Source organism: Tenrec ecaudatus, chromosome 8, assembly GCF_050624435.1.
Source record: "Tenrec ecaudatus isolate mTenEca1 chromosome 8, mTenEca1.hap1, whole genome shotgun sequence".
Lineage (NCBI taxonomy): Eukaryota > Metazoa > Chordata > Mammalia > Afrosoricida > Tenrecidae > Tenrec > Tenrec ecaudatus.
In genome coordinates this window covers 53488621-53496494 of record NC_134537.1, presented here as the reverse complement: position 1 = coordinate 53496494, position 7874 = coordinate 53488621, and positions in this window count along the sequence as shown.

Here is a 7874-nt window from a genome sequence, read left to right as displayed (position 1 = left end):
ACTTCAATCTTTTCTCCATTTATCATAATGTTTACCTATTGATCCAGTTGTGAGAGTTTTTTTTCTTTTTTTAAAGATTCAATTAATGCTTTTATATACTCAGCGTTAAAAATAAATTTAATATCGTGTGGGGGGAGGTCAGATGCTCACAGGCATTCTCCCTAAGGGTGATCAGTTGCCAGACTGCAGTAGGCCCCACTCCCTGCTGTTAAAAACAACAGATGCCTGCAATCATCTATTTGGTTCCTGTAGGTGGGGTTTACACCCTACTGATAATGGTTCCTATGGAGATCCAGAGAACAGGTCAAGGTTAAACTGCCATCCTAAACCTAGGATCCACCCATCTTGTCACATGTATACCCCAATCCCTCCTCTTCCTATTGTGTGTATTTCCCTAGACCACCCCCTCTCATTACTGTATTACCTATAGCACAACCCCTTCCTGTGACGTATGTCCTCACCTGTAATTTGGGGGCTTGCATGTTCCCAGAGAATATATAAAGCCTGGGCTAGCATTAAAGACTCCCTCTCTCTCCCTCCACATGGACCATCAAGCAGGGCTGAGGTGAGCATGCTACCATGAATCGTGTCTGACTCCATTTATTTAAATACTTCTCTTCTATTTCTCATGCTCTCTATAACCTTACTATGATCTTTACTTATTATCGCTGTACAATTGTGCCTACCGGACCCGTAATGATGTGTTAGGGGCTGGCTTCCCCTGACAATATAGTTTTATAATAAAACAAAGAGAATAAATTTGTTGATGAAATCAAATAGATGTTTTTTAATCTATCATTGATATTGATAACCACTGTATTGACTTTAATTTTTTTTCCCAAATAAACATTTTATTAGATGCTAAATCAGACATCATACCATTCCACAGTTCAATCATATCAGTCAGTGTTGTACAATGGCTACTAAAAATCAGTTTCAAAACATTTTCTTCCTTCTTGAACTCCTTGATTTCACCCCTCTTTTACCCTCTACCACCATACCCAACAGGAACACTTATTCTAGTTGATGTCTATATAGATTTACCCATCCTGGGCTTCATATACTAAAATACAGAATAGCACATAACAGAAAGTCAAAGAGTATACCAAAGATGACAAAATACAACAGAGATAACCCCCAATATGAAAAAACAAACAAAACCACACATAATATTAAAAATCAGCAGATCCATCCCAAAGTGCATCAGAAGGGAGATCAAGTGACAAGGTTTTAGACATTCAGGTTTATCATTTTAATCTACTATATTCATCTCTTGAATACTCTCTATTTGATAACCAGGCTACTCCCATCCTTGCAGTATGGTTAGAGGTAAATCACCCTGATGCCTTGAGTAGATTCTGCAAATGTATTTTGGCCTTCCACTGTCATCCATAGCCTTCTGCACACCAGAATCTCACAATTTAAGCTCTGATATTATTCTTTCCTCAGGATTTATGTTATAAATTTCCAATCCTTGGATCACAGATGTTGGTGTTCTTCTTCCACGTGGACTTAGTTGATGTCTCACTTATATGGCTGCTAGTTTGGAAATGAGTCTTTAAGACTCCGTTTTCTATTCTATCTGACATCTGGGCACCATCTAATTTCTTCACCACACTTTGCTATCGCACCCATATCTTCTGTTTTTCCTTCATTAGGGCGAGTATCAAATCAGGTCATCTCATAAGAACTAATTGTTCTTAGGCTGGAACTACAATGGGAGTCCCAAATCCATTCCTGACTCTGTGTTTTATTTGCCTCAAAGGTTCACCTTGGTGACACCTTTATTAATTTATAGCAGAGTATCTTACTTAACATCTCCCTGGAGCATAAAGCCCTTGTTTATAGTGTTATTGATTAGACATAATACTCAGTTTAAAACACTATGGAGAGAGGGAGATTGAACAAGTGCAGACTGACTACACATCTCAATACCTGGATTAGTCACTTATATAAAATAAATGCTTATGTGACTGGATCCTGTTTGCACTAACAATGGGAGTTGGTGTTCAGGCAAAACGTACAATACTATTCACTGACAATGCCAGACACAGGTCTGCCAGAATAATACATATCTCATTACAGCAAGTAGGGCACTGAAGTAGTAAATAAATGATTGTCTGCCTACTGACAATTCTATATTCTCGGTTTATCTGTCTTCTGCTTCTTCACACACCAGGAAGCGTCAGTCTTTAAGTCCTCAGGTTACAGGTATGTTTTAGGTAGAGTCTGGTTCATCTAGTAGGATTACCACATCCCAACTCTCTAGTATGACATTTGGAGCGTATTTCTCACCTTGAAAATCCAGGGTTTAATGTTCGTGTGTTCTATGACCTGGTCCCCAGGGGGTGTATAGATGCTCAGATCATATGGCTTATTAGGTGCATATAACTTTAGAATCTTTAAAAGTATGGTTAGTCATCTACTCCCCCACCCCACTAGGAAGTTGATCCTCTCTCCTTTTCTACCAACATACATGCACTTGTCTTCTCTCTGACATGTATGCTCTCTTTCCCCTCTCCAGACTTGACTTTCCCATCAGTATCTCTCATCCCTCTCATAGGAATGTCTGCTAGTCCAGGGTGACCACATCATACCCTTTTCATGGCAGCAACTAAACTGTCAATCTTCCCTCCCCCTCTATCTAAAATCTGATCACAGCTGACATAGGGACCCCTCTGCCAAAATGGCCTTCAAGGTGCATGGTGCAGGTAGAGAATTTCTATTTTCTTTACATTGAGCTTTTTAAATCATTTTATTGGGGGCTCATACAATGCTCATCACAATCCATCCATACATCCATTGTGTCAAGCACATTTATACATTTGTTGCCATCATCATACTTAAAACATTTGCTTTCTATTTAAGTCCTTGGTAGCAGCTCATTTCTCCCCCGCTTCCTGTTTCCCCCTCCCACATGAACCCTTGATAATTCAGAAATTATTTTGTCATGTCTTACACTGTCCAATGTCTCCCTTCACCCACCCTTCCACTGCCCATCCCTCAGAGAGGAGATTATATGTAGAACTTTGTAATCGGTTCCCCCTTTCTACCCCTTCGCTCCACCCTCCTGGTAGCACCACTCTCACCTCTGGTCCTGAAGGGATCATCTGCCCTGGATTCCCTGTGTTTCCAGTTCCTATCTGTACCAGTGTACATCCTCTGGTCTAGCCAGATTTGTAGAATTGGGATCATGATGGTGGTGTTGGTGGGGGGAGAAGTCTTTAGAAACTAGAGGAAAGTTGTTTGTTTCATTGTTGAAGGTTGCAATTCTTGATCATCAGCCAGTGCTTTAAGGCCTTCTCACTTTTAGCAAGCAAGATTGTGTCATCAGCATATCACAAGTTGTTAGTAAGCCTTCTTCCCATCCTTGCATCATCGTCTTCTTTTTATACTCCAGCTTCTCTGATTACTTCCTCAGCATACAGACTGAATAAGTATGATGAAAGAATACAACCCTGACACACACGTGTCCTGATCTTAAGCCACCCAGTATTCTCTTTTTCTGTTTAAATGACTGCCTCTTGATACATGGACAGGCTCTGCATGAGCACAATAAAGAGTTCTGGAATTTCAATCTTCTCAAGGCTACCCATAGTTTATTAAGAGCTACATAGCCAATATCATTTGTGTAGTAAATAAAACAAAAGTAAACCTTTTTCTAGTATTCTCTGCTTTCAGCCATATCAACCTAAAGTCAGTAATGATATTTCTTATTCCAAATCCTCCTCTGAATCCTGCCTGGATTTCTGGCAGCTTCCGGTTGATGGACTGCTGCCATGTTTGAATGATCTTCAGCAACATTTTACTGGCCCGTGTTATTAATGGTATTGCTCTATAATTTGCATATTTTCTTGAGTCACCTTTCTTTGAAATGGGTAAATATGGATCTCAACCAGGCAGCTCTCTTCTAAATTTTTTGACATAAATGAGTGGTTCTAGTGCTTCATCAGCTTCTTTAAATATTTTCTTCTTCACACCCTCAGTAACCCCCACCAAAGTTTAATGAGCATGTAACTCTCATATTATACAGAACAACAGTTCAGTCATATCAAGATGATCTGTATCATCATCACCACAGTCGGATTTAGAACATTCCCTTCTTTGTACTCACCACAGACTGATGTGGTACACGCATAGCCTGACCCATGATGGTGTGGCTTGGACCTCTGTTCGGGGTTGAATGGGGATGTGAGGTGGTGGTCACCAACCATTGGTTGGCTGAGGGTAGATGCTAGCAAGCTAGGGAGGAAGCCACCTTTCTCAGCATCAATGATCTGTGTGCCAGGCAGCTACTTAGATGAAATGTTACTTGCAAAAGTTCAAGATGGTCAAGAGGCAAAAGGCTAGCCAACAATTGCTTGTCTCCTCTTGTTACTTTTGTTCAGCTTCTTCTCTCTCCTTTCCTAGAGGGGCCCTAGCGACATCGTGTTTGAGAGTTGGGCTGCTAGCCACAGGCCAGCAGTTTAAAACCATGGGTGCTCCAAGGGAGAAAAACGGGTCTTTCTACTCCCACAAAGTTATAGTCTTGGACACGCACAAGGACAGTGCTGTAACTCTTCGATGACAGTGACCAAGATCCTTTCCTGTGATATTCAGGATACTAGACGGAGAAGAAATGCTATGGTATCATATGTACATACATATGATAATATATATTTTCATAAGGCACCCTTAATATTTGTTAAAAATGTATCCTTAGCTCATGAGGGAGTGGGGAGCGGGGAGGGCGGGGAAAAAAAAAGAGGACCTGATGCAAAGGGCTTAAGTGGAGAGCAAATGCTTTGAAAATGATTAGGGCAAAGAATGTATGGATGTGCTTTATACAATTGATGTATGTATATGTATGGATTGTGATAAGAGTTGTATGAGCCCCTAATAAAATGTTTTAAAAAAATGTATCATTTTTTCCATTTTTTTCCCATTTGGAGTGTCCTCTCATGGATTAATATTTTGGTGAATCCCTTTTTACCACAGTTCAGAGATGTTGTTAGCTTTATTACCAGACAGAGGACATCATAGTTTTATTTTAGAATACTTTGAGGTTTACAGAAAAGTTGTTAAGATAATGCTGATTTCTTATGTTCCAAACAACAATATCCCCATGTTATTAACATTTTACATTAGTATATTTTTTCTTTTTTAAACATTAGGGACTCACACAACTCTTATCACAATCCATACATATACATACATCAATTGTATAAAGCACATCTGTACATTCTTTGCCCTAATCATTTTCAAAGCATTTGCTCTCCACTTAAGCCCTTTGCATCCTTATTGTTTCTGATCTTGACTTAAAACCTTGTAACTTTCCTAATAAACTCCCTAACTTTGAGTATTGTCTGTGAGTTCTCAGAGGCCATTGCAGAGCGGGAGAGGGCTATCGGATGGACAGTTGGTGTCAGAGTAGCATAAAGGTTGGAGGAGAGATAATAATGTCTGATCTCTGCTTCAGAGTCATCCTTGGGAAGACTAGAAATGGACTCTCATTTCCCCCTTTGCCGCCACCGGTGATGTGACATGGACCTTATACAATTTCTGCAACAACTCTTGGCATAGAGCCATGTTCATGTTCTACAAGTTTTAATAGCTTAGGTTTCCTTGGTCTTCCACTTCTTTGATATACCCCTATGTTTTGCTAATGGATCCTCTGGATCGGAAGAACTTCATAAATCCTGGATTATAACAGTGCTGTCTAGATTTGCAGTGAGGAGGTCTTCTGCCTCTCACAATATCTAAACAGACTCTTCCCAAGTTGTTATATACACGAGTGACAATTCCCGTCATGTATTTTTGGACTGCCTCTGGGTATTCTAGAAGAAATAGTTCAAGTTCAAATAATCCCACTCCAAAGGGGGATTCCTGTGGGCTGCAATGTCCATATGAAAATGAGTGCTGTTTTTTATTTTGCCTAAGTGAACCAGTTCTTGCAGGGAATGCTGGGTTTCTTTGATAATTCTTCAGGGCAGCCTGGTTATCTTGCCTTTCCAAGATATGTTTTTAATGGCATAAAATAGCTCCCCTCATTCTCCAATAGGGGAGGGAGAGGGGACGGAAGACATCTGCTTACGGTAGATGTGTACTTCTTTTGTACCAATACAGCCTGTGTGGGAAACTGGAAATATTCTCATGAAAGTTTCTCTCTGAGTGATATTATAGAGTGAAATTTCTTAATATGACTCTTCTACCCACATCTCTGCAAGACCTACCAAATGATTGGGTGAGTGTGATAGGTTTATTGGACCAACCTTTACAATAGGAATATGTGGAATGAATCAGTTTGATTAGAGGATGAAGAGATAAATGGCTCGCCAGCACCTCCTCCCACCTCTTCTTGCTCTCTGGTGATCGGAGTGAGTGTGCTGCTGCATTAGCTAGTTCTCTGCCTCAATCTGTGAGCTACATTACCTGCGGGACAGGCCAACCTATGGATCCTGTTACTAGAGCTTGCAGCTCCCTCGAGACCTGCTTCACCATGCTGTTGGTGCAAACTTCACCTGAGCTTGAGGCTGTTAGATCCCTTCACCTTTCATTGCTTGCATTCGATATCACACCCAGGCCAGCTTTGCTAAGCTCCCAAGCTACTGATTCTTGGTGACCCACCCTGCTGATTGCTGCCTGATGGCAGATTCTGCTTGCCTTGCCCTAAGGAGGACTCTGCTGTCTGCTTCCTTGACATTGGACCCGGCAACTCCTGTTAGTTGAAGGACTTCCAGTTTATTAACTCTTCCAAGGAAGTGAGTTGAACTGAAATCTGTACTGTTGTGTGGGCTAATTAGCTGTTATATTCCTTCTTGCTGTATAAAGCTATCCTCATATATATATATATAAAATCATAGCTACACTATCATTACTGCTTGTACTATCTTCATCCATACAAACACAGATACAACACACACACACTTTCATTGTATTTGTAAGGAAAGTTTAATTATTGCTTTTATTATGATTTTTCTTTTAGAGAAAGATAAAAGAAACATTAGATGAAGATTCTCTGGAATGTATCTTATCCCAGATCTTCAACTTTCATTAAACAAACTGGTTTTTTAAAGTGGTCATTATGTAAAATACATTGGGTATTGAAAGAGTAAAACGACATGTCCTCTGATCTCAAGTATGGGTAGTAATGCAGTACAAACAAATGCATTCATCCAGCAAGTGCCATAACATGGAGTTTACAGTCTTACTCATTTGAGATTAAAATAAATGATTCTAAACTATAACAAGCACCATGAAAGGGTGTCAGTGACCCTTAGGTCTGCCAACCAAATTGTGTAGAGAGTAGTCAGAGCAAGCTTCCCTAAAGAAGAGAGGTTTAAGTTGAAATAGTAAGTTTTTATAGCAGAAAAGTGATTTCTGGTGTGTGTGTGGGGGGGGTTGGGGGGGCAGGGGCATGGCCAAACTGAGAGGAGGAGGATCAGGGGAGGACCAGAAGATCTGGAGATCAGAGAATAAGATGGGAGGGTAATGTGGGTGGAGGTTAGGGTTACATATGGCCTAGGAAATCATTTGAGTTGGAATCCACTCAGCAGTGAGTTTGGTTGGGAGAGGAAGTTATGGGGGACATTTGGAAATTTGGTCTTTTGAGTTCAAGGGAAAGGCAGTACAAGGTTAAAGCAGAGAACATACATGATTTGACTTGCATGTTTAAAAAGGCAGTCTGACCACTGAATGAATTGCAGAGGCAAAAGTGGAAGCAGGGGTACAATTTCAGTCATCAATTTCACCAGGCAAGAAAAGACAGTGGCTGAGTCTAAAGGTGGAAGGAGCTGGGATGGAGAGAAGAGTGCTTGCGGATGGCGGTGGAGATAGGATTTTAAGAAGATTGCACTGGATGGATGAGAGATTGGATTGGGAAGCAGAAAGAGAAG